Below are 27,834 nucleotides of genomic sequence, written 5' to 3'. Positions count from 1 at the left end.
ATTCTCTCCATGATTTCTGCATTCCAGCCCATCTAGATGACCTGAGTTCCCCCATATCCCATGCCATTTTCTGTGTCTGTGCTTCTGTGTTTGCCTTTCCTTCAGCCTGAGTCCTGTGTCTATGTAGCAAACCCTTATTTATCCTTTGAGACCAGTCCAAATGTCTTTTCCTCTGGGAGGCCTTGCTGCTTCTTGTACAGAGGGGCAGTCTGTCTGCCATGTGGGCTGCATTTCTAGCACCGCACTGGTGTTTAGCCCACAGAGAGCAGCTGAGGCTTATTAGCCCTCTGCTATTGGCCTGAAAACTGGTAGTGGCAGGGTTAGTCCAACTTTTCTTTGCATCCTCAATATAGGCATGTTGTAGACACTTTAGGAATGTCTCTTTAAAATTTATTTATTTAATTTGAAAGTCAGAATGACAGTGTGAAAGAAAGACACACACACACACACACACACACACACAGACATCTTCCATCTGCTTGTTCACTCCTCAGATGGCTGCAAAGGCCAGTACTTGGATAGGTTGAAGCCAGGAGCCAAAAGATTCATCTGGGTCACCCTCCTGGGTGGCAGGTGCCCTGACACTTGAGGCATATTCTGCTGCTTTTCTCAGGCCATTAGCAGGGAGCTGGATCAGAAGTTGAGTAGCCAGATCATGAAATGGTGCCCATAAAGGATGTTGGCATTGCAGGCAGTGGTGTTACCTGCTAGACCACAATGCCAGCCCCTATGAATGCCTCTTTCATGAGTGAATAGAAGGTTGAATTAAGGTACTGGAGAGAGGAGGTAGCTGTCCATGGTACCTACTCTATCTGGTTGCAGCTGTTTCTGCCTCTAGAACTTGTGCACACCTTTTTGTTTTTTTTTTTTTTTTAACTTTTATTTAATGAATATACGTTTCCAAAGTACGAATAATGGATTACTATGGCTTCCCCCCCATGCCGTCCCTCCCACCCACAACCCTCCCCTTTCCCACTCCCTCTCCCCTTCCATTCACATCAAGATTCATTTTCGATTATCTTAATATACAGAAGATCAGCTTAGTATACATTAAGTAAGGATTTCAACAGTTTGCTCCCACACAGAAACATAAAGTGAAAAATAATAGATGATTTTTTTAATGATGATGAAATCAGATCAGACCTATTGTCATGTTTAATCCCAGTGAGAGTCAAGTTGGGAGTTGATAGTTTCTTTTCTTTTCTTTTCTTTTCTTTTTTTTTTTTTTTACAGAGGATCAGTTTAGTATGCATTAAGTAAAGATTTCAACAGTTTGCACCCCCATAGAAACACAAAGTGAAATATATTATTTGAGTACTCGTTATAGCATTAAATCTCAATGCACAGCACATTAAGGACAGAGATCCTACATGAGGAGTAAGTGCACAGTGACTCCTGTTGTTGACTTTACCAATTGACACTCCTGTCTATGGCATCAGTAATCTCCCTATGCTCCAGTCATGAGTTTCCAAGGCTATGGAAGCCCCTTGAGTTCTCCGACTCTTATCTTGTTTAGACAAGGTCATAGTCAAAGTGGAGGTTCTCTCCTCCCTTCAGAGAAAGGTACCTCCTTCTTTGAAGACCTGTTCTTTCCACTGAGATCTCACTCACAGAGATCTTTTGCCAGAGTGTCTTGGCTTTCCATGCCTGAAATACTCTCATGGGCTTTTCAGCCAGATCTGAATGCCTTTAGGGCTGATTCTGAGGCCAGAGTGCTATTTAGGGCATCTGCCATTCTATGAGTCTGCTGAGTATCTCACTTCCCATGTTGGATCACTCTCCCCTTTATTTATTCTATCGGTTAGTGTTAGCAGGTACTAGACTTGCTTATGTGCTCCCTTTGACTCTTAGTCCTTTCATTATGATCAATTGCGAACTGAAATTGATCACTTGGACTAGTGAGATGGCATTGGTACATGCCACCTTGATGGGATTAAATTGGAGTCCCCTGGTATGTTTCTAACTCTACCATTTGGGGCAAGTCAGCTTGAGCATGTCCCAAATTATATATCTCTTCCCTCTCTTATTCCTACTCTTATGTTTAACAGGGATCACATTTCAGTTAAATTTCAACACTTAAGACTAACTGTGTATTAATTACAGAATTAAACCAGTCATATTAAGTAGAACAGACAAAAAAACTACTAAGAGGGATAATGTATTAAGTTGTTCATTAACAGTCAGGGCTATGCTGATCAAGTCACCGTTTCCCATAGTGTCCCTTTCACTTCAACAAGTTTCCTTTTTGGTGTTCAGTCAGTTGTCACCAATCAGGGAGAACATATGGTATTTGTCCCTTTGGGACTGGCTTATTTCACTCAGCATGATGTGTTCCAGATTCCTCCATTTTGTTGCAAATGACTGGATTTCGTTGTTTCTTACTGCAGTATAGTATTCTAAAGAGTACATATCCCATAATTTCTTTATCCAGTCTACCGTTGATGGGCATTTAGGTTGGTTCCAGGTCTTAGCTATTGTGAATTGTGCTGCAATAAACATTAGGCTGCAGACCGCTTTTTTGTTTGCCCATTTAAATTCCTTTGGGTAAATTCCAAGGAGTGGGATGGCTGGGTCGAACGGTAGGGTTATCTTCAGGTTTCTGAGGAATCTCCAGACTGATTTCCATAGTGGCTTGACCAGTTTGCATTCCCACCAACAGTGGGTTAGTGTCCCTTTTTCCCCACATCCTCGCCAGCATCTGTTGTTGGTAGATTTCTGAATGTGAGCCATTCTAACCGGGGTGAGGTGGAACCTCATTGTGGTTTTGATTTGCATTTCTCTGATTGCTAATGACCTTGAACATTTTTTCATGTGCCTGTTGGCCATTTGGATTTCCTCTTTTGAAAAATGTCTATTGAGGTCCTTGGCCCATCTCTTAATTGGGTTGTTGGTTTTGTTTTTGTGGAGTTTCTTGATCTCTTTGTAGATTCTGGTTATTAACCCTTTATCTGTTGCATAGTTTGCAAATATTTTTTCCCATTCTGACGGTTGTCTCTTCACTCTCCTGACTGTTTCTTTTGCAGTACAGAAACTTCTCAATTTGATGCAATCCCAATAGTTGATTTTGGCTTTGACTGCCTGTGCCTCCTGGGTCTTTTCCAGAAATTCTTTTCCTGTGCCAATATCTTGAAGGGTTTCTCCAATGTTCTCTAATAACTTGATGGTGTCAGGTCGTAGATTTAGGTCTTTAATCCATGTTGAGTGGATTTTTGTGTAAGGTGTAAGGTAGGGGTCTTGCTTCATGATTCTGCACGTGGAAATCCAATTTTCCCCGCACCATTTATTGAATAGACTGTCCTTGCTCAAGGAATTAGTTTTAGATCCTTGATCAAATATAAGTTGGCTGTAGATGTTTGGGTTGATTTCTGGTGTTTCAATTCTGTTCCATTGGTCTATCCATCTGTTTCTGTACCAGTACCATGCTGTTTTGATTACAACTGCCCTGTAGTATGTCCTGAAATCTGGTATTGTGATGCCTCCGGCTTTGTTTTTGTTGTACAAGATTGCTTTAGCTATTCGAGGTCTCTTGTGCCTCCATATGAATTTCAGCACCATTTTTTCCAGATCTGAGAAGAAGGTCTTCGGTATCTTGATTGGTATTGCACTGAATCTATAAATTGCTTTTGGGAGAATGGACATTTTGATGATATTGATTCTTCCAATCCATGAGCATGGAAGATTTTTCCATTTCTTGGTATCCTCTTCTATTTCTTTCTTTAAGGTTTTGTAATTTTCATCATAGAGATCTTTAACGTCCTTGGTTAAGTTTATTCCAAGGTATTTGATTGTTTTTGTAGCTATTGTGAATGGGATTGATCTTAGCAGTTCTTCCTCAGCCATGGCATTGTCTGTGTATACAAAGGCTGTTGATTTTTGTGCATTGATTTTATACCCTGCTACTTTGCCAAACTCTTCTATGAGTTCCAATACTCTCTTAGTAGAGTTCTTTGGGTCCCCTAAATAAAGAATCATGTCATCTGCAAAGAGGGATAGTTTGAGTTCTTCCTTCCCAATTTGTATCCCTTTAATTTCTTTTTCTTGCCTAATAGCTCTGGCTAGAACCTCCAGAACTATATTGAATAGCAGTGGTGAGAGTGGACATCCCTGTCTGGTCCCAGATCTCAGTGGAAATGCTTCCAACTTTTCCCCATTCAATAGGATGTTGGCTGTGGGTTTTTCATAGATTGCTCTGATTGTATTGAGGAATGTTCTTTCCAAACCCAATTTTCCTAGAATTTTCATCATGAAAGGGTGTTGTATTTTATCAAATGCTTTCTCGGCATCTATTGAGATAATCATATGGTTTTTCTTCTGCAGTCTGTTAATGTGGTGTATCACATTGATTGTCTTGCACACATTAAACCATCCCTGCATACCAGGGATAAATCCCACTTGGTCTGGGTGGATGATCTTTCTGATGTGTTGTTGCATTCTATTGGCGAGAATTTTATTGAGGAAAAATAAACAAAATTGACACCCCATTGGCCCAACTAACTAAAAAAAGAAAAGACCCAAATCAATAAAATCAGAGATGAAAAAGGAAATGTAACAACAGACACCACAGAAATAAAAAGAATCATCAGAAATTACTACAAGGACTTGTATGCCAGCAAACAGGGAAACCTATCAGAAATGGATAGATTCCTGGACACATGCAACCTACCTAAATTGAACCAGGAAGACATCGAAAACCTAAACAGACCCATAACTGAGACAGAAATTGAAAAAGTAATTAAGGCCCTCCCAACAAAGAAAAGCCCAGGACCAGATGGATTCACTACTGAATTCTACCAGACATTCAAAGAAGAACTAACTCCAATTCTTCTCAAACTATTCAGAACAATCGAAGAAGAGGGAATCCTCCCAAATTCTTTCTATGAAGCCAGCATCACCTTAATTCCTAAGCCGGAAAAAGATGCAGCACTGAAAGAGAATTACAGACCAATATCCCTGATGAACATAGATGCAAAAATCCTCAATAAAATTCTCTCCAATAGAATGCAACAACACATCAGAAAGAGGAGAACAAAATTTTAGTGGCTTCGATTTTCTTTTTTTTTTTTTTTTTTTCAGAGTAGAAACAAAATGAAACATATTAAGGACAGTAGAAGAAGTCTCTGTTTTGTTCACATGGTCACATAAAAAAAGTCTCTGGTTCACAGAGGCTAGAGTGTTCCACATGATTGATGTCTCAGGATGCTATTACCATGGTAAAGAGAGAGGGACACATTTAAAAATATTTAGTAGAAAAAAATCAGAAGAGCCTGGTTTAAGATCTGTTGAGTGAAATAAAGGTAGATTTAAGGATGACAACCAATATATAACCCAATTGATAATTTCTAATAAGCTATTTTCTGCTATGTTCACTTGGATTATTCTAATTAAGGCCAAAAAAACCTCTGTGCATATGTCTAGGAGGAAAATTCTTAAAAGTAGAATTAATAAATTCGAAGCGGATGAGTAAATTTGTCTGTTGCCATGTTATCCTCCAAATGCTAAACCATTTTATATTCTTACCAATAAATGCATGAGAGTGTTAGAAGCTAGGTTTTACTCAGTTTGACAAATGAGGATATTATTATGCTTACTATTTTATAAGATTAGATATCATTGTTTTCAATAATTATCTGTATGAAAGGTGAACACCTACTTATTTTTACTTATCCTGTCTCTCCCAACCTTATAATTTATTTTGGCACCAAAAACTTCCACTTTCCAGTTAGAGTGAAACGAGATTTTTTTTAAATAAAATGAGTGGTTTCTTTTTTATCTCCTTCCTCCCTTCTTCCCTTCCCTTCCTTTCCCTTCCCTTCCCTCCCCTCCCCTCCCCTTCCTTCCCCTTCCCTCCCCTTCCTTCCCCTTCCCTCCCCTTCCCTTCCCTCCCCTCCCCTCCCCTCCCCTTCCTTCCCTTTCCCTCCCCCTCCCCCTCCTTCCTTCATTCCTACCTTCCTTCTTTTCGGTAGAGTGCTAGAGAGAGAGAAGGAGAGATAGAGATCTTCTAAAATGGCCACAACAGCTGGGGCTGGGTCAGGCCAGAGTCAGGAGCTTCATCTGGGTCACCCAGGTGGGTTCAGGGTCCCAAGGACCTGGGGCAACTTCCACTGCTTTCCCAGGCACAATTAAGAGGAGCTGGATTGGAAGTGGGGCAGCCAGGACTTGAACTGGAGCCCATATGGATGCCAGCCCCACAGGCAGCAGCTTAACCTGCTACACCACAGTGCCAGCCCAAGAAGGAGAATTTTATAGGTATTAATTAATTTTATTCCCTAAATATTCTTCCTCCAGAACAGCTACTGAAATGCATTTTCTTGGCTTAAGTATGCGTTTGGTTTTTTTATTTTTCCCCCAGAAACTTTTTATTTAAGGCATATAAACTTCATGCATTTTAAAGATGAAGTTTAGGAATACAGTGATTCTTCCCACCATACCCACCCTCCTACACTTCTTCCTCCTCCCATTCTTATTTTTTACTAATATCTATTTTCAATTAACTTTATATATAGAACATTAACTCTATACTAAGTAAAGATTTCAACAAATAGTGTAAAAATGTTCCTTGACTGTTCTCTTTTGATTTCTTCTATGACCCACTGTTCACTCAGGAGCATACTGTTCAGTCTCCATGTGTTTGCATATGTTCTGAAGACTCTCCAGTTGTTGATCACCAGCTGAATTCCATTGTGGTCAGAGAAGCTGCATGATATGATTTTGATTCCTTCGAATTTCCTGGGACTTGTTTTATGGCCTGGCCTATGGCCTATCCTAGAGAGAGTTCCATGCACTCATGAGAAGAATGTGTATTCTGCAATTGTAGGATGAAAAGTTCTTTAGATATCCTTAGGTCCATTTGGTCTATAGTGTTGATTAACTCTGCTGTTTCCTTGCGATTTTCTGTCTGGTTGATCTGTCAGTCGCTGAAAGTGTGGTCTTGAAGTACCTCATTACTGTTGTATGGAAGTCTATGTCTCCCTTTAGATCCATCAACATTTCTTTTAAATAGCTAGGTGCCCTGTAATTAGGTGCATATACATTTTTTTAACAGGCAGAGTGGACAGTGAGAGAGACAGAGAGAAAGGTCTTCCTTTGCCATTGGTTCACCCTCCAATGGCCGCTGCGGCTGGTGCACTGCAGCCGGTGCACCGTGCTGATCCGATGGCAGGAGCCAGGTACTTATCCTGGTCTCCCATGGAGTGCAGGGCCCAAGTACTTGGGCCATCCTCCACTGCACTCCCTGGCCACAGCAGAGAGCTGGCCTGGAAGAGGGGCAACTGGGACAGAATCCGGCACCCCGACTGGGACTAGAAACTGGTGTGCTGGCACTGCAAGCCGGAGGATTAGCCTAGTGAGCCACGGCGCCAGCCATGGTGCATATACATATATTATAGTCACATCTTCCTGTTGAATTGACCCCTTAATCATTGCATAGTGCTCTTCTTTATCTCTTTTAACAGTTTTTGTGTTGAAGTCTATTTTTTCTGATATTAGGATGGTTACACCTGTTCTTTTTTTGGTTTCTATTAGCATGGAATATCTTTTTCCATCTTTTGACTTTAAATATGCATGTATCTTTGTGGGTAAAATGTGTTTCTTATAGGCAGCAAAAAGATTTTTTTTTCCATTCAGCCAGTCTGTATCTTTTAACTGGAGAGTTGGGGCCATTTACATTCAAGGTGATAAGTAACAACTTGGCCCTGCCATTTTCCTATAAATATTCATATTGTTTACTTTGGATTTACTTTGTTCCTTTATTGGGAGATTTTCTGCCTTCACCTTTTTTTAAAAGATTTATTTTATTTATTTGAAAGTCAGAGTTACAGAGTGAGGTAGAGACACAGAGAGAGGTCTTCCATCCGATGGTTCACTCCCCAGATGGCTTCAACGGCCAGAGCTGTGATGATCCGAAGCTAGGAGCCAGAAGCTTCTTCTGGGTCTCCCACGTGGGTGCAGGGGCCAAGGATTTGGGCTATCATGTACTGCTTTCCTAGGCCATAGCAGAGAGCAGGATCAGAAGTGGAACAGCTGGGACTCGAACTGGCACTCATATGGGATGTTGGAGCTTCAGGCCAAGGCTTTAACCAGCTGTGCCACAGCACCAGCCTTTACCTTGTTTCAAAGTTATGACCATGTGTCTGTTTTTATGTGTGTAGCACATCCTTAAGATCTTTGATAATGCTGGAGGGGTGGTGACAAATTCTTTCAATTTCTATTTGTTATGGAAGGTCTTTATTTCACCTTCATTCATAAATGAGAGCTTTGCATGATACAATATTCTGTGTTGACACTTTTTTTTCTCTTAAGACTTGGACTGTATCTTACTATTCTCTCCTAGCCTATTGGGTTTCCGAAGAGAAGTCTGCTGTGAGTCTAATTGGAGGTCCTCTGAAAGTAATCTGGTATTTCTCTGGTACAGATTTTAGAAACGTTTTTTATATTTTACTATGGATAGTTTGATTATAATGTGTCATGGTGGAGATTTTTCTGGTCGTTTCTGTTAGAAGTTCTATGTGCTTCTTATACTTGGACATCCTTTTTTTTCTCCAAATTAGGGGAGTTTTCTGAAATTATTTCACTAAAAGGCCTTCTAATCCATGTTGTGTCATTTAATAGTATTCCATAGATCTCCAACACTGTTTTCTATTTTTTCCTTTTGACTGTAAAATTTCCAGTGATTTGTCTTCTAACTTGGATATTCTTTCTTCTGCCTCACTAATTTTGTTTTTAAGGCTTTCCACTGCAGTTTTTATTTGTTCTTTTGAATTCTTTATTTCCAATATTTTATTTTGATTTCTCTTCAAAATCCAAATTTCATGAGAAAAATCTTCTTTCATGTCATGTACAGATTTCTTTAGTTTGTGGATTTGCTTCTGATTACTTCCAAGTAATCATAAGATCATTTTTTTTGAATTCTGTTTCTGGCACTTCTTCTGTCACTTCCTTTTCACATTCTAGTATTGGTGTTGTGTTCCTTTAGGGTAGTCATGTTGTCATCCTTATTCTTGTTTCTTGAATTGCTGTGTTTGTTTTTAGGCATTTGTGGAGATACTTGGTTTATTTTTTCCCATGTGATGGCTTTTATCTTTGGATTGTGCCTCTGTGGATTAGTGGAGTGTATGTTCTTTCTGTGAATACCCTGAGGCATGAGCTGGATGTAGCAAGGAACTGTTAAGTGCTCCAGGATGAGGGGAATGTCCAAGGTGACTCCCAAATTGGGCTTGGTCTCTCTCCATTAGAGTGATTTGTTCAGCTCTTGTTGGTATAGTCTCATGCCCACTTCCTCTCCTCCAAGGAGACCAATGCCTGGGCGCTAGCTCCAGTGGGTATAGTATTCATCTGTGCTGCCACCAAAACCACACAAAGGATCTGTGAAGTCATCTGTGTGAGTGCAGATCCTGCAGCAATGACCTTCACCAGGGAATCTCTGAGCCTGGAGCATATGGAGCTGCCCATAGTGACTGCCTGAAGATCCAGCCACATCTTGCGCCCTCACATGCAGCCACAGTATTTTCACAATCCCAGCACAAAAGGCTCCCACAGTCTTAAGCATCAGCCCTCTGTCAGTGCTCCCAGCGACTCAGGTGTCCCCTCTCGGCTGGTTGCTGGAGGTGCCGACACGAGCTGGTACAGCTGTTATGCATGTCCAAGATGGCCCCTGCCCACTCTTGGTTAGTTACAGGACACTGGTGCTGGGTGATTGGGGAGAGAGAAATGTACTCCCTTTTTTTCCCCACTAGGTTGCCAGGTACACTGTCCCCCACAGGACTCCCAGCCAGACTCACACCAGGCACTTCCCCCAGCTTTATCACCAGTTGCTTGGGCTGCTGCACTCTGGTCTCACCTCACTCTCCAAAGCTGATGCTGAGGCTCTCGGCTACTGGAGTCCCGAGTTGTATGCATGTCCACACCCTCCACACAAATCCTCAATGTCCCTCTAATTTGTGTTTTGTTTTCTCCCTAACTCTTCCCTGAGATTGCAGTCTCTCCATGATTTTTTTGAAACTATCTTCCTGTGCTTATTTTAAATTAATTTACATATTATTTTTTCCTTAGCCCATCTTGGTTGTTTTTTCCAGCTATTTATACTCCTCATTATTTCTTAATTCATTATATGTAATCTGACACTCTGCTTCCTGCTTATGTTATAGTTAGGTAAACAGAAACTGAGCAAATAAAAACCCAATATAATTTCAAGTACAGCTAAATATAATAAAAATAAAACAAGGTGAGAATTAGAGGGTGTGTATACTGGGGGTTGTAGGTGGGAACTGGTGTTCACATATGGACCTACTTAGCAAGGTGATGTTTGAGCAAACTTATAGTGATAAGAAAGACTGAGACATATGAAACGAGGGGAGGGGTAAGTCAGGGAGAGAGAAGATGGGGCACAGGCCCTGGAGTGGGAGCAGCTTAGCACATTTGAGAAGACCAAGAAGGCAGCCTGGCATGGGCCTAGTAGCCATGGGGCAGGAAGACAAGAGCAGAGTCATATAGGGCTTGCCTGACCACTGCAAGGAGTAGAGATTTGGATAGCGTCAAGGGAGGCTGTTGGAAAGTGTTAACCTGTAGCATCATATGATATGACTTGTGTTTTCTTGAGTGTTTTTTTTTTTTTTTTGGAGAGGCAGAGTGGACAGTGAGAGAGAGAGAGACAGAGAGAGAGGTCTTCCTTTGCCATTGGTTCACCCTTCAGTGGCCGCCGTGGCCGGCGAGCTGTGGCTGGCGCACCATGCTGATCCGAAGGCAGGAGCCAGGTGCTTCTCCTGGTCTCACATGGGATGCAGGGCCCAAGGACTTGGACCATCCTCCACTGCCTTCCCAGGCCACAGCAGAGAGCTGGCCTGGAAGAGGGGCAACCGGGACAGAATCCGGCGCCCCTACCGGGACTAGAACCTGGTGTGCCGTTGCCGCAGGCGGAGGATTAGCCTATTGAGACGTGGTGCTGGCCTTTCTTGAGTGTTACTTGTTTATTTTATTTATTTGAAAGGGGGTATATAGGAAGAAAGAAAGAATGAATGAATAAATATTTTCTACCCATTGGTTCATGCCTCAAAGGCCCACAACACAAGACAGGCCAGGGTGAAGCCAGGAACCAAAAACTCAATCCAGATGGCTCAATAACGTGAGTCATCTCCTGATGCCTCCCTGGGTGCTTATTAGCAGGAAGCTGGAGTTCAGCGCAGAGCTGGGACGTGAACCCGGGCACTGCATGAGGGAAGCAGTCATCCTAAGCACTGTCTTATCAGCTAGGCCGTTGCTTGCCCTATAACTTAGGCTTTATAAAGGCCATTCTGGAGTTGTGTGCTGCACTGGCTGCTTCCCCATCCCTCTGAACCCTCTGAGCCTCAGGAACTTTTCTCTGTATAAAAACAGCCCTGCAGTTTACCACTTCCCATTGTGGAATTACTATCCGGAACCGGGTGAGGATTACACAGCAAAGGTAGCTTCATATGTGGTCTTTAAGCTCTCCTCCAAGTCCTTCAGTCATTTCAGCAAACATAATTCATCAAGTCATTGACTCCCAGCTGAAATATTTTGGATAGATCCATTAAAATATTAGATGCCATCTGAAAACAACCTTGGTTGTTTAGAACATGTCCAAGTACAGCAGTGAGTTGCTTAACAGACAGCTGCCTCCTCCAACACTTCAGAGATGCCCAGAGTGTTTCATGCCTATGAAAATTTTAAAAGAAATCCTCTCTTTTCCTCTCTCCTTCTGATTTTTACTAAATTTCATTTTGTTGAAAACATTACCAATAAAAGTCAACTTGGATGTGAATTATAATTAGAGATTCCATATCTGAGGTTGCCAAATGATATACTTCACTGATCCATAATCAGTTCCCCAGGCCTCTGTTGGCTGGTGCCGAATTTCCTCCCAGGGGACTTTTGGCTACTTCTGCATTTAGTCTCTGTACACTGGCTGATGCGTATCAAGTTAATTGCTGGCTAATTCTATAATACATGCATCCCAAGTGTTTTCTTTAGTCTCATGAAGCTTGTACTTTGTTATCTTTTGCATTTGGACCCCTACTTATATCTTTGCTGACTTGGATAATGCATAAATACCTAATCTCTCAGAAAGCACAGCCTCTCTCTCTGCTATAAACTCTGGATTAAAAAAAAAAAGTCTTGCTGGCAGCATTGTGTTCAGTTTAGGGATTTTGATTAACAGCAAAAATCAAGTCTAAAAGACTCAGTTATTTTGAAATCAAATCTGAGCCTGTACAGCAGAATAATCCAATCACATGGGGCAAATATAGAAAGTTTGGGAATTGAGAGTAAGTAGGAGGCGGTAAAGAAAATAGATATAAGAAGTCTTCAAAAAGTAAACTGAAGATACAAATTATGAAAAATCTATGCATGGACTTCAAAATTATGGGGCTTAGGGCTGGCGGTGTGGCATAGCAGGTTAAGCTATTGTGTGTAGTACTGGCATCCCATGTAGGCACCAGTTCAAGTCCAGGCTGCTCCACTTGGATCTAGCTCCCTGCTTGTACACCTGGGAAAGCAGCAGAAGATGGCTCAGATGTTTAGGCCCCTGTACCCACGTGGGAGACCCAGATAAGGCTCCTGGCTTTGGCCTGGCCCAGCCCTGTCCATTGTGGTCATTTGGGGAGTGAAAAGATTTCTCTCTCTTCCCCCTCGCCCTCCCTTTCCCCTTTTCTCCCTCTCCCCTTTCTCCTCCTCCCTCCTCTCCCCTCTCTCCCTCCATCTCTCTCTGTCTCTTTTTCTGTAATTCTGACTTTCAAATAAAATAAAAAAATCTTTAAAAAAAATTATGAGGTCAGCACCGTGGCAAAATTTTATTTCATGAAAATAAATTTTTCATTTAATTTCATTTTTTTCTGCAAACTTTTTTTTTTTTAATTTGTGGGAAGTGGAGGGAGAAGAAAGATCACTTCCATTGGTTCCACTCTGCCAAATGCCTGCAGCTACTGAGACTGGGCCCAGGTAAATCTGGCAGCCTAGAACTCAATCCACGGTGACCAGGACCCTGGTACTTAGGTCATAGTCATTGCCTGCCAGAGCAGGAAGCTGGAATCAGGAACTGGTGTCAAACCCAGGTGCTTGGATATGGGATACAGGAATCTTAACCTGTGTCTTAACTGTTAGGCTGAAGACCTGGCTCTCCATGAATTTTTTGAAGCTTCCTTGTCGGCCATGTCCCTTCTGCTATATTTCATGTACTTCCTGTTCAATAGCCATAGCACACCTAGAATTTTAAGGTGACACTAGTGATGTCTTTCCAATCACTCTTATTGCAGATACCCAGAAGTTTGGAATCTGACATTCCTAAACCTAAAAAGACAGATTTTTGGTATCACAGATACAATTTTTATAGTGGTCTCTTGAGGCCATAGCATCTACCGATGATCTGTTGATAACTTTTTCAATATTCTTCCCAAAGGACACTTATCCTGAGCCTTCCTAGCTAACATCGCAACACTCTGGACCTCCACATCCCCCTCTTCTTTTCTTATCCATCCTACTTGTCACCCTCCAAGACACTAGGTTACTTGCTGGTTAATTATATTCACTGTCTTTGTCTTCTTCAGGAATTTGAGCCTCAATATGGCTGTGATATTTGTTTTACATGCTCACATACCCCCAACACTCATTAAGAACAGCACATAACAAATGCTTAGTAAGTACTTGTTGAGTGAATGGATGAATTATGTTTTATAACAAGGATGGGCCGTCACTATTAGCTACCAAGATTATTTATTATTTGGGGCATCTGATTAATTCAGCTGTTTGACCAGTCTTCACATGTGAATGTTTTCATGATATAATATGTAATATATCTGTATCATAAGTATTAATATTATTTTCTTATCATACACATGTTAATCTTACTCTTAAGACTACCGAAAACCAAAAACTCATCTGCTTGATGGAAAATTGATCCAATATACCATGATCCCCATATTAAGTATGTGACATTGATATCTTTTCATTGTGTACCACATTCTGTTTTAGTTTCATTTGATCATCTCTCTGCATTCAGCATAGCAGTAGGCACTTAGTAAATGTCAATTAAAATTGAAATGTACCATTGGAATTGCAGTCTTAAAGGAATGATTGTTCTTTTTCTTTTTTCCCTTTTTATTAACTTTAAATTTACAAAAAAACCCAACTGGTTCCCATATATCTCTCACTCCATTTCCCCTATTAACATCCCATATTAGTGTATCTGATTGTGTTTTTTCAAAAATGTAAGGTGTGAATAGTTCTATTATTAATGGCTATAGCATCTCAGGATTTATTCTCATGAAATAAAAATTGCACACTTGTCCACCACCTGTGTTGCCTACTGGCCATTTTTCCCTGCCTCTAGATCTTTCGCCTCCACTGTCTTTCATGACTTCATCATATTTCCTTCCCCAAAGCCCAGCTCTGACGATCTTGTGCTGGTCTCAGACACTTTGAGTAGTCCCCAGTGTCTGTGTAACTAAGCACAGATTCTTCAGCATGCTATTCAAAGTTCTCTTCAGTGGCCCCACCTTTCCTTCACAAACTTATATCTTATTAATTGCATGTTCCCAGAAAAAACAGAAAATCACTCCCCGCCCCCACGCCCCCTGTAAATGGGCATTTCTGATTCTGTAACTTGGCTCATGCTGATTCCTCTGACAAGAATGCCTCATGGTCTGGATTCTGTTTGCCAGCCTCTTTCCACCTTTTACACTGGACTCAAAGGCCGCATTCTTTATGGAAGTTTCTAGTTTTCTCAACTGGATGTTCTTCTCCTTTCTATAAACTACAGTAACTGCTTGCACTTTGAATAGACACCTGGCTTATCTTATATCCATTTTAATGCAAAAACTTGCATTGTTTCTCTTCTCCACTGAAAGTCACCTATGAGCATGGATTGAAGCCTGGGATCACAGGCAAGGTGCCTGGCCTAACATTTCATTGTTACATTGCACTGAATGGAGGAGTAACTTGATATCGAGTCATTGAATATTTTCTGTCATTTAATTTGGCCTTATAGCAAGATTGTCTAACATTAAGTACATTTATCTACCATAATTCATAATATCAGATTTTAAGGGATTACTCTGTGAAGTTGTCTTTTAGAATATCTTATTTTCATTGAGCATAAAATTGGAATAAAAATAAATGTATATGGAAGCACATTGAAATGGAAAAATGTTATGCAAACAAAAACTATTTTTATTTTATAACTCTAGCACTATGCTTGAAATGTAGTTGGCACTCCGTAAAACTTCACTGGATTGGATGGAATGGAAAATTAATTGGATATTTGAGTTGTGTGATAATAGCAAGTTGAATGCTACCACTGGGCACTTCCTCTGTGCCAGGCATTTATGCAAAGTTCTGGGGATGTAAAGAAGAACATATTTACTTCACTGAAGTTTAGTACTTAGTGGAGAAGGAAGTAATGTAAAGGACATTTTTAGTAATGAAGGATGGGAACTTAATCCATTTATATGTCTGAGCAAGATTACTTTTTAAAACGGTGACTTGATCAGCATAGCCCTGACTGTTAATGAACAACTTAATACATTATCCCTCTTAGTAGTTTTTTTTTTGTCTGTTCTACTTAATATGACTGGTTTAATTCTGTAATTAATACACAGTTAGTCTTAAGTGTTAAAAATTAACTGAAATGTGATCCCTGTTAAACATAAGAGTGGGAATAAGAGAGGGAAGAGATGTATAATTTGGGACATGCTCAAGCTGACTTGCCCCAAATGGTAGAGTTAAAAACATACCAGGGGATTCCAATTCAATCCCATCAAGGTGGCATGTACCAATGCCATCTCACTATTCCAAGTGATCAATTTCAGTTCACAATTGATCATAATGAAAGGACTAAGAGGCAAAGGGAGCACATAAACAAGTCTAGTACCTGCTAACACTAACCGATGGAATAAATAAAGGGGAGAGTGATCCAACATGGGAAGTGAGATACTCAGCAGACTCATAGAATGGCAGATGTCCTAAATAGCACTCTGGCCTCAGAATCAGCCCTAAAGGCATTCGGATCTGGCTGAAAAGCCCATGAGAGTATTTCAGGCATGGAAAGCCAAGACACTCTGGCAAAAGATCTCTGCGAGTGAGATCCCAGTGGAAAGAACAGGTCTTCAAAGAAGGAGGTACCTTTCTCTGAAGGGAGGAGAGAACCTCCACTTTGACTATGACCTTGTCTAAACAAGATAAGAATCGGAGAACTCAGAGGGCTTCCATAGCCTTGGAAACTCATGACTGGAGCATAGGGAGACTACTGATGCCATAGACAGGAGTGTCAATTGGTAAAGTCAACAACAGGAGTCACTGTGCACTTACTCCTCATGTAGGATCTCTGTCCTTAATGTGCTGTGCATTGAGATTTAATGCTATAATGAGTACTCAAACAATATATTTCACTTTGTGTTTTCATGGGGGTGCAAACTGTTGAAATCTTTACTTAATGTATACTAAACTGATCCTCTGTAAAAAAAAAAAAAAAAAAAAAAAAAAAAAAAAAAAAAAAAGAAGAAATTATCAACTCCCAACTTGACTCTCACTGGGATTAAACATGACAATAGGTCTGATCTGATTTCATCATCACTTAAAAAAATCATCTATTATTTTTCACTTTATGTTTCTGTGTGAGAGCAAACTGTTGAAATCCTTAATTAATGTATACTAAGCTGATCTTCTGTATATTAAGATAATCGAAAATGAATCTTGATGTGAATGGAAGGGGAGAGGGAGTGGGAAAGGGGAGGGTTGTGGGTGGGAGGGACGGTATGTGGGGGAAGCCATTGTAATCCATAAATCGTACTTTGGAAATTTATATTCATTAAATAAAAGTTAAAAAAATTTTATTAATATAAATAAAACAGACCGCATGCATTTCACAGGTATAATTCCAAGAAGACAACCATACATTTCTTTCAGCCTTCCTCCCTTCCTCAATCCTCTCCTAGCTTCCTTTCTCTTTTAAAATTCTTGCAAAAACCATAGTTTCAGTCCATTATACAATTGCAGGCTTAATGAATGACTAACCATCATAATCAACAATTGAAAAAATAGAAATATCCCAATTCTATAGGATTATAAACAAGGGCTAAGAACAACATTAAGTCTCAAAATGTCTCTTTCTCGTATTCTATATTAACCAATGTAACTAGGCATAATATTTTCTAATGTAACTAGGCATAATACTTTCTTGCAAAAGACAGGATTTCATTCTTTTTTATGACTGAGTAGTAATCCACTGTGTGTGTGTGTATGTGTGTGTGTGTGTGTATGTATCACATTTTCATTAAGCAGTCATCAGCTGATGGACTTCTGGGTTATTCCATATCTTAGTATTGTGAATTGAGCTGCAATGAATATGGCAATATGCATAACTCTTTAATGTGCTGATTTCATTTCCTTAAGATAAAATCTCAGGGGTGAGATTGCTGGGTCTTATGGGATCCATTTTCAAATTTCTGAGGAATCTCTGTATTGTCTTCCATAATGGTTGTAGTAGTTTACATTTCTACCAACATTCTAGTAGGGTACCTTTTCCCCCACATCCTCACCAGCATTTATTGTTTGTTGATTTCTATATGACAGCCATTCTCTCTGGGTTGAGGGAAGATCTCATTGTGGTTTTGATTTGCATTTCCCCGATGGCTAGTGACCCTGAGCATTTTTTTTATGTGTCTGTTGGCCATTTGAATTTCATCACTTGAAAAATGCATGTTCATGTTCTTTGTCCAATTCTTAACTGGATTGTTTGTTTTGTTTTTGGGTTTCTTGAGTTCTTTGTAGAGTCTGGATATTAATCCTTTATCAGTTTCATTTTTATTTATACAAATATTTTCTCTGATTCTGTTTTTTTCCCTTTGCAATTTGTTGATTGTTTCCTTTTCAGCACAGAAGTTTCTGATCTTGATAGAATTCCATTTGTCTGTTTTGTCCTGTGCTTCTGGAGTCTTTTCCAAGAAAATTTTGCCCATGCCAATGTATTGAAGAGTTTCCCCGGTGTTTTCCTCTAGTACTTTGATAGCATAGATTTAGATCCTTGATCCATTTTGAGTTGGTTTTTGTTTAAGTTGTAAGGTGGGGGTCTTCTTTCATACTTCTCCATAGGTAGACCTAATTTTCTCAGCACTATTTGTTGAAAAGACTGTCCTTTCTCCAGGTAGTGATTTTTGCTCGATGGCAAAGCTCAGTTGGTTGTAGATGTATAGATTAATTTCTGGAGTTTCTGTTCTGTTCCACTGGTCTACATGTCTATTTTTGCGCCAAAACCACACTGCTTTGATTACAACCGCCGTGTAGTATGTCTTGAAATCTGGTATGTTGATGCCTCTTTGGTATTTTTTTTAATATTGCTTTAGCTATTCAGGGTCTCCTGTGTTTCCATATGAATCTCATTGTTTTTTCTTTTTTTTTTAAACTTTTATTTAATGAATATAAATTTCCAAAGTACAGCTTATGGATTACAATGGCTTCCCCCCCATAACGTCCCTCCCACCCGCAACCCTCCCCTTTCCCACTCCCTCTCCCCTTCCATTCACATCAAGATTCATTTTCAATTCTCTTTATATACAGAAGATAAGTTTAGCATACATTAAGCAAAGATTTCAACAGTTTGCTCCCACACAGAAACATAAATTGAAAAATACTGTTTGAGTACTAGTTATAGCATTAAATCTCAATGTACAGCACACTAAGGACAGAGATCCTACATGAGGAGTAAGTGCACAGTGACTCCTGTTGTTGACTTAACAAATTGACACTCTTGTTTATGGCCTCAGTAATCACCCTAGGCTCTTGTCATGAGCTGCCAAGGCTATGGAAGCCCCCTGAGTTCACTGACTCTGATCATATTTAGATAAGGCCATGGTCAAAGTGGAAGTTCTCTCCTCCCTTCAGAGAAAGGTACCTCCTTCTTTGATGACCCGTTCTTTCCACTGGGATCTCACTTGCGAAGTTCTTTCATTTAGGTTTTTTTTTTTTTTCCCCCCAAAGTGTCTTGGCTTTCCATGCCTGAAATACTCTCATGGGCTTTTCAGCCGGATCCGCATGCCTTAAGGGCTGATTCTGAGGCCAGAGTGCTCTTTAGGATATCTGCCATTCTATGGGTCTGCTGTGTATCTCACTTCCCATGTTGGATCATTCTCTCCCTTTTTTATTCTATCAGCTAGTATTTGCAGACACTATTCTTGTTTATGTGATCCCTTTGGTTCTTAGTCTTATCATTATGATCAATTGTGAACAGAAATTGATCACTGGGACTAGTGAGATGGCATTGGTACATGCCACCTTGATGGGATTGAATTGGAATCCCCTGGTATGTTTCTAACTCTACCGTTTGAGGTAAGTCAGCTTGAGCATGTCCCAAATTGCACATCTCTTCCCTCTCTTATTCCCACTCTTATATTTAACAGCGATCACTTTTCAGTTAAGTTTCAGCACTTAAGAAGAATTGTGTATTGATTACAGTATTCAACCAAAAGTATTAAGTAGAACAAACAAACAAAAAATACTAAGAGGGATAACATATCCAGTTGCTCATCAACAGTCAGGGTGAGGGCTGATCACTGAGCACCAAAAAGGAAACCTGTTAAAGTGAAATGAACACTATGAGAAACGGTGACTTGATCATTGTTTTTTCTAGATCTGAGAAGAATGTTGTTGATTTTTACATTGGGATTTCATTGAATGTATAAATTGCTTTGGGTAGTATGGACATTTTGATATTAATTCCTCCAATCCATGAATACAGACGATTCTTCCATTTTACTGTGCCTTTTATTTCTTTCTTTAATGTTCTATAATTTTCATTGTAGAGATCTTTTAACTGCTTGGTTAGATGCTAAAGTATTTAATTTTTTTGTAGCTATTGTGAATGATACTGATACTCCAAGTTCTTTCTCAGCCAATGTGTTATTTGTATTTACAATGGCTATTGACTTTTATATTCTGCAACTTTACTGCACTCTTTTATGAATTCCAATAGTCTCTTATCTGCAAATGGGGTAATTTGATTTCCTCCTTTCCAATTTGTATCCCTTTGATTTCATTTTCTTGCCTAACTTAAAGAAGTATGTTGAATATCAATAGTTAAAATGGAATCTTTGATTGCAGATCTTAGGAGAAATGCTTCCAATTGTTTTCCATTCAGTATGATATTGGCTGAGGGTTGGTCTTATATTGCCTTGACTGTATTGAGCAATGTGCCTTGTATACCCAATTTTTTAAAGTTTTTTTTTTATCATTAAAGGATGTAGTATTTTAGCAAATGCTTTTTCTGCATTTATTGAGACATTCATATGTTTTTTATTCTTTTGATATTGTGATGTGCCACATATTGGTTTGTGTATGCTGAACCATCCTTACATACCAGGGATAACTCTCACGTGGACTGGGTGAATGATCCTCCTGATGTATTGTTGGATTCAATTAGACAGTATTATTGAGGATTTTTGCATCTATATTCATCAGGGATATTAGTCTATAGTTCTCATCTTTGTTATGTCTTTCTCTGGTTTTGTAATTAAGGTTTTATTGGCCTCACAGAAGGAAGTTGAGAAGATTCTCTCCCCTTCAATTGTTTTGATTAGTTTGAGAATAGTTGGAATTAGTTACTTAAATGTCTGGTAGAATTCCAGTAGTGAAGCCATACAGTCCTGATTTTTTGTTTTATGGGGCGGTCTTTGTTAGTGATTCAATCACCATCTTGGTTATTGGTCTACTAGGTTTTGTATATCTTCATGCATGACTCAGTTTGGTATATTTCATGTGTCCAAAAATCTATCCATTTGTTTTAGATTCTCCAGTTTATTGGCATATAGCTGTTTGTAGTAATTCCTGATTATTCTTTTCATTTCTGTGGTATCTTTTATAACATCTCCTTTTTCATCTCTGATTTTATTAATTTGGGTCTTCTCCCCCTTTTGGTTAGTTGGGCCAATAGTGTATCATTTTTGTTCATTAAAAAAAGAAGCTCTTCATTTCACTCATCTTTTGTACTTTTCTAGTTTCAATTTTGTTTATTTCTTCTCTAATTTTAATAATTTCTTTGATCCTAATTTTAGGTTTGGTTTGATTTTTTTTCTGGGTACTTGAGATTCATTTTGAGATCATTTATTTGATGCCTTTCCAATTTCTTGATGTAGGCACTAATTGCTTTAAACTTTTCTCTTAACACTTTTTTTTCTGTATCCCATAAGTTTTGATATGCTTTGTTATCATCTTCATTTATAGGAATTTTTTGATTTCCCTTTTGATTTCTTCTATTACCCACTGTTCATTAAGGACCATATAGTTCATTCTCCATATGTTTGCATATATGATATGATTTCAATTTCTTTTTCAAATTTGTTGAGACCTGATTTATGGCCCAGCATATGGTTGTCTATCCTAGAGAAAACGCCATGCACTGATGAAAAGAACATGTATTTTGCAGCTGTGAGCTAAAAAGTTCTGACATAACAGGTCCATTTGGTTAATAATGTATATTAACTGTTTTTTTTGTTTTGTTTTTGTTTTTGTTAAGGTGATATGTCCATTGATGAAACTTTGGTGTTGAAGTCCCCTGTTAAAAAAAGTTGTCAAGTTAGGAGACACATGATACCACATAAAATCAATTTTACTTCTACCTTCTATAAACTGTTATCAGTCTGAAATTTTCCATTTCTAATATCACAAAAAAATATCTGGCAAAATATGTATAAAACTTGTACATAGAAAATGACAAAAATTTTTGACAAAAAGATGATCTAAATATTTTGAATGCAATTTGTTGTGGTGAAGATTTTTTCTGATAATGTCTATTAAGATTTCTATATGCTTCCTGTACCTTAGGGAAGTTCCTGCTATTATTTCTCTGAAAGCGGTTTCTAATTCATTTTCTCTTTCCACATATTCAGGAATTCCTATGACATATATGTTTGTTCATTTGTTTTATCTGACTGAAATACTGCCAACGATTTGTCTTGTAGCTTTGATATTCTTTCTTCTGCCTCACCAATCTGTTGTTAAGGTTTCTTACCATATTTTCTATTTGACATATTGAATTCTTCATTTCTAATATTTCAGTTTGATTTCTCTTCAATATCTCTATCTCCAGAATTTTTCATCCATGCTATGTATGCATTTCTTTAACTCATGTATTTGCTTCTCTGTGTTTTTGAGTAATCTTATGATCATTATTTTGAATTCCTTTTCAGCCATTTCATCAACACATTTGTCCTCATCTTCTAATATTGAAGCATTGTTGTGTTCTTTTTAGTGAGTTATATTGTCTTCCTTGTTCATGTTTCTTTTCTAGGCATTTGTGGAAATACTTGCTGGATTTTTCCTATGTTGGCTTTTATCTTTAAAAATGCCTCTGTGGCTTAGCACAATATCTGCTTCTTCAATGGATATCTAGAGGTGTATGCTGGGTGTAGCCAGGCAGTTTAGTCCATTGCTGGAGGGTGGGACAAGAGTCCAGAGTGACACTGAAGTTGTGAATGGTAGATCTATTATATCATCAGCAGCTGGGCAGGATATGATCATGTTGGCTGGTGTGATCACAGTGTCAGCCCCTCTCTGGCAAGGTGAACCAACCACCCATGGTGAGCCCACAGTGCCCAGGTCCCTTCCCCATACATGCACTGAACCACAAGGAAGATCCTTACACTCCTCAGTGTGAGCACAGAACCTGACTCTCAAGCTAGACATAAAGACTGCCTAAAGACTCAGGCACATCCTATCACATAGTCACAGAATTGCACAGTTATAGGGCACAGGTTTCCCACAATCACAGGGAACAGGGGAATCCACTCTCAGCCCCACAAGCCTCCCTGTGGCATTCTGAGAGTCAGCTGTCTAACCAATAGGGGTTGACTGATGCTCCGCCTTGGCAAATCCAACCCAGTTTGCCTCTGCTCACTCGATTACAGTGGCATTTCCCCCCCGCTGGTTGCTGGGTGCCTTGCTCCAAGAAGATGGTGTCCCCTCTAGCCACTACTGCAGGAGTTGCCAATGGTTTCCTGCCCACTGCTGCATGATTGTAATAGCCCCACTGCTCCACAGTGTTGGTTTTCTTTTTGTAGAATTTTTCTGCTGTAAACGTCTTTCAAGCTGTCCCCTTAGATTGCTTTTCCTCCCCTTTTCTTCTGTTATCTTCCAGTCATCAGTATCAGTATGTCTTTTGCCTAGTCAGCCATTTTGAACCCGGCAGTAAGGAAGATTTTCTAGAGATTGTCTGAAGCTGAGTCTTGAAGGGATGCGTAAGATTTAAGGATGAGTGGAATATGGAGAACAAGTGCGGGTAACATTCCAAGAAGAGGGAAAATCCAATCAAATCCCTGGACAATGGAGCTACATGATGTGCATTGGAAGTTGTAGGCCATTTGGTCTTGTTAGAATGTAGAGTGGGATGTAGAAAATGGTGGAAGATGAAACAAAGGAGAGGGGGCCAGCGCTGTGTGGCAGCGGGTTAAAGCCCTGGCTTGAAGTGCTGGCATTCTGTATAGGTGCTGGTTCTAGTCCTGGCTGCTCCTCTTCTGATCCAGCTCTCTGCTGTGGTCTGGAAAACAGTAGAAGATGGCCCTAGTCCTTGGGCCCCTGCACCCACGTGGGAGACCCGGAAGAAGCTCCTGGCTTCAGATCAGCACAGCTCCGGCCTTTGTGGCCAATGTAGACGGAAGACCTCTCTCTATCTCTGCCTCTCCTCTCTCTGTGTAACTCTGACTTTCAAATAAATAAATAAATCTTAAAAAAAATTTCCAGGTGAAAGAAGAGACCTAGTGTCCCATGAAGCAGAAAGGTGTAATAATACTAGCATACTAGAATTCAAACATGCTCATTGAATTTAATTCTACTGATGCACAGGGGACCAGTGTCAGAGGCATTTCAGACAGGTTCTTGGGGCAAAACCCCAATGTTGGTGATTATAACATGAAAATCATAGTAATGATAGTGAGGAAGCAGAAATTCTCCTTCAGGAAGATTCTGAGAATGGAAGGAAAGAATTGAAGGTGCAAGTCAAAAGCAGATATGGAATTAAAGGAGGATTTTTTTTCTTCCTAGAATGGGGGTACAGTTTTTTTTGTAACATGAAAGTATGCTTTCTGTAGCAGTGAAGCATTTCTCATTTCATTATCTCAGACGTGCACAATTGCAACTTAATTAAACAGTTTTTTAAAAAGTTTCTTGCCGGCGCCGTGGCTCATTAGGCTAATCCTCCGCCTTGCGGCGCCGGCACACCGGGTTCTAGTCCTGGTCGGGACACCGGATTCTGTCCCGGTTGCCCCTCTTCCAGGCCAGCTCCCTGCTGTGGCCAGGAAAGTGCAGTGGAGGATGGCCCAAGTGCTTGGGCCCTGCACCCCATGGGAGACCAGGAGAAGCACCTGGCTCCTGCCATCGGATCAGCGCGGTGCGCCGGCCGTGGCAGCCATTGGAGGGTGAACCAATGGCAAAGGAAGACTTTTCTCTCTGTCTCTCTCTCTCACTGTCCACTCTGCCTGTCAAAAAAAAAAAAGTTTCTTAAAAAGTTCACGTATTTATTGGAAAGGTAGAGACACAGAGGTAGATAGATAGATAGATAGATAGATAGATAGATAGATAGATAGATAGATAAAGGTCTCCCACCTGCTGGTTGAATTCCCAAATACCCACAATAGTTAGGATTGTTGTAGGCTCAATCCAGATCTCCCTGTGGATGCCAGGGGCCCAGATACTTGAACCATCACTAATACCCTCCAGGGTCCACTTTACAGGAATATAGATTAGAAGCAGAGGAGCTGAAACTTGAACCTAAGCACTTCAACATGGGATGGAGGTATCCCTAACAGCTTCTTAACCACTAGGCTGAACACCTGTCCTGAAATTTAATTCTTTTTGGTAGCAGAATTTATCTCTTAATTCTTCATATTTTCAGTAGAAAATAACCTTCTTTGCCTAATCCAGGATCTTCTTAAATAATTTAGAGCTTTGTCATTTCAGGTTTTCCCTCTCCTGTTTCTCATAGTTGACTCTGAGAGGATGGTAGGAAAGTCTGGTTATTAGTAATCTGTCCACACCATGATTTGCTGTGATGTCTATATTTCTCTCTCATCTCTAGTTACCTCCTGAAACATCCAGTTTTTAGTTTTAGCATAAAATATTTATCAAGTTAGGCATTCTTCTGGTCACCTATTGACACGTGGTAGCTATTGTTGAGGTCCTCTCCAGGCTGAGAGGTTTGGGCAGAATTTTTGGCTGCTCTCTGAGGCTGGGGGCTGAGACCACCTCTGTCAGAGACTCTCCACCTCTATTCTCCCTCCATTTGCTACCACTGCTGATCTCACCAAAATCTCATCAATGGAAAGTTGGTGTTTTATTACAGAATAATCAGTCATTTAATTATCAGTTATAATGAAGGCAATTATGCATCAAAAACAATGGAAAATGATAAAATCAGCAGCCTATGTTGGCTGTATTCCACTATGTAGTTAATCATTTATCCCACATGATCACCTAGGACAGCAGGGATATCAATAGGTGCTGAAGTAGAAGGTGAAAAGACGTAATTCTTGCTGTGAAGGTCCAGTGTCACCACAGTCAAGGCCAACGCATTAGAATGCTTTATCACAATGTTACGGGAGAAGAGCTTTGATAAGGTGGGAACAAAATACTATGGCTGTGAATGTCTGAGGCAGGGTGCTTAGGAATAGTGAGATATTAAGTGGGATTGTTGCCAGTAGTGAGAAGGAAAATCCGGGGAGATGGAAATGAGAAGTAGGTAGGGCTGGATTTTGAAAAACATTTCTGTGTTACTTTATGGAAAGTCCAGGGGCCAGGCATCCACATTCCAGTTTATTTCCAGCTCTGGTTAGCGTACAGAGGTGGTACTGAAGTTGGGAGGCCAAGGTTGATGAAAACCAAGGTTGGTGAAAACCATAAAATAGTTTCATACTGCAATGACGAGGATTCTGCCAAAGCCATGGCAAAGGAATGGAGAAGACAGGCTGGACTTGGAGAGACATTTCTGAGGCTGAGTCATCCGGAGGTGGACTGCAAGAAAAACAGAAGTGAGCCTCTCTTTGGCTTATCTTGGCTGAGACTTATAACATCAGAAAAAGAGTAGAAGTGCATTTTTCTGCACAATTTTAAATGGGGCACATTAGAAATTCCAGGTAGAATTGGAATCCAGTTAAGAGCAATGGAAGAGTTAATAAATGAAAGGTCATCAAGCAAGGTCAACAAAGGGAGAAGAAGATCAAAGATCTAGCTCTGAGCACAACTGGCATTTAAGGAGTTAACATATCAGAAACAATGAGTGCCCTTACAAGAGAGGCAGGTGGTATGAGAGAGACGGGGGAAGGCCAGGTGCTCAGGAAAGTGAAGGGAGTGTGGAGAAAGGGCAGGTGAGCAGCAGTGCTGGTGGCTGCTGTGAGGTCAGAAGGTGAGCATCTGAGCAAAGCCTTTGTGTGTGGCAGTTAGGAAGTCCTTGGCGTCCTTAGGTCGGACCTGCACCTGCACGGTGGTGAAGAGAAGAAAGGTTATAGGCAAAGCAGAGAGGGAGGCGAAGAGCAACAGTTGCCTGAACTTAGAAGATGATTGATAGTAAGGAAACATAAAATACTAAAACCAACCAACCACCCAAACAAAAACCCAGGTGGTGTGCTGAAGAGCTATATTTTAGTGGGAAGTAAGGGAACTGGTATAATTATTGTAATGTTTCTTAGAAGGTCAGAAGGTTAATTTGTAGATAAAGGGAAAGGAAGTTGAAAATCAATAAGTGGTGGTACTTGCTAGACTAGGCTATAAGTCATATAGGAGAGAGGGCTGAAAATTGGAACATGGTTGTGGGCAGGGTAGGGAAGGACCAGCCTTTCTGGAAAAAGAGAAAGGGACAAGGCCAGGTGTGTTTGGAAGATGAAACAAAGAGGTCCATTGGTTGGCTGTGTGCTGGCAGTTTTTTTGTAGTGTGAGAGGAGTCAGAATTGGTGAAGGGGGAAGTACATGGAGGATGAACAACTTAAGGGACAAAAGTGCCTTTGTCAGGAATGGGAAAGAGGGTTAAACAACCCTTCAGCAGCACATAAAACTATGTCCAATCACGCAGGAGGCCTGAGGGAGACAGTAAGGTGGCTCATCACATGTTTATGTTGCTAATGGATAAAGAAAAATGTTATCATGTAATGAGTAATGTACTGTTTTACACTAATATTTTTACAGCAATATTTTATTTCATATTTGTAGCTATAAGGCAGAAGGTATCTCCATTTTACATGAGACATGAGGCTAAATGTTTTATTCAAGTTCATGCAGCTAATGAACAGCAGAGCCAGAATTACCAACCAGTGACTTCCTGTTCCACACTGGAGCTTTTAATAACTATACCAGCCTGTTTCTAGGGGAACTGAGGGTACAGGCTGGAGGCACACTTAACTCAGATGAAGAGTTACTCATCCAGGAGGCAAATTCATCTCTTGTTGGAGTGTAGCTCTTTTGCATGTGAAATGTTACAGGCCTTGCTATTGGTGGGAGGGTGGGAGGTGGGCTAGGTGACCTATAGGGTCACCTACTTCTAACATTCTGAGATTCTAACCCTATGGTCAATAGCTCATACAGAGCTTACACCTGGAGTTGCAAAACGAAATACATAAGCGGCCTGTGCAGAGTGCCTCAGTGCCTTGCATTTGTATGGGACAATCTTATTTGCTGTTTTCAGTTCAGCCTGAGAACTCTCCTCTGACAGCTAATATTTTGTTCTCAGTCACATTTTACCTTTCACCATGGTTGGGAGCAGATAGGGCTATTACATTTTCTTATTTTCTACAAACTTCCTGTTCTTTGTCCCCACTTTTTTGGTGTCTTTGTGATTCAGTAGCTGGAGGATGAGGTCCC

Source organism: Oryctolagus cuniculus, chromosome 9, assembly GCF_964237555.1.
Source record: "Oryctolagus cuniculus chromosome 9, mOryCun1.1, whole genome shotgun sequence".
Taxonomy (NCBI): Eukaryota; Metazoa; Chordata; class Mammalia; order Lagomorpha; family Leporidae; genus Oryctolagus; species Oryctolagus cuniculus.
The sequence above is the reverse complement of the archived record's forward strand: the minus strand, read 5'-3'. Positions refer to the sequence as shown.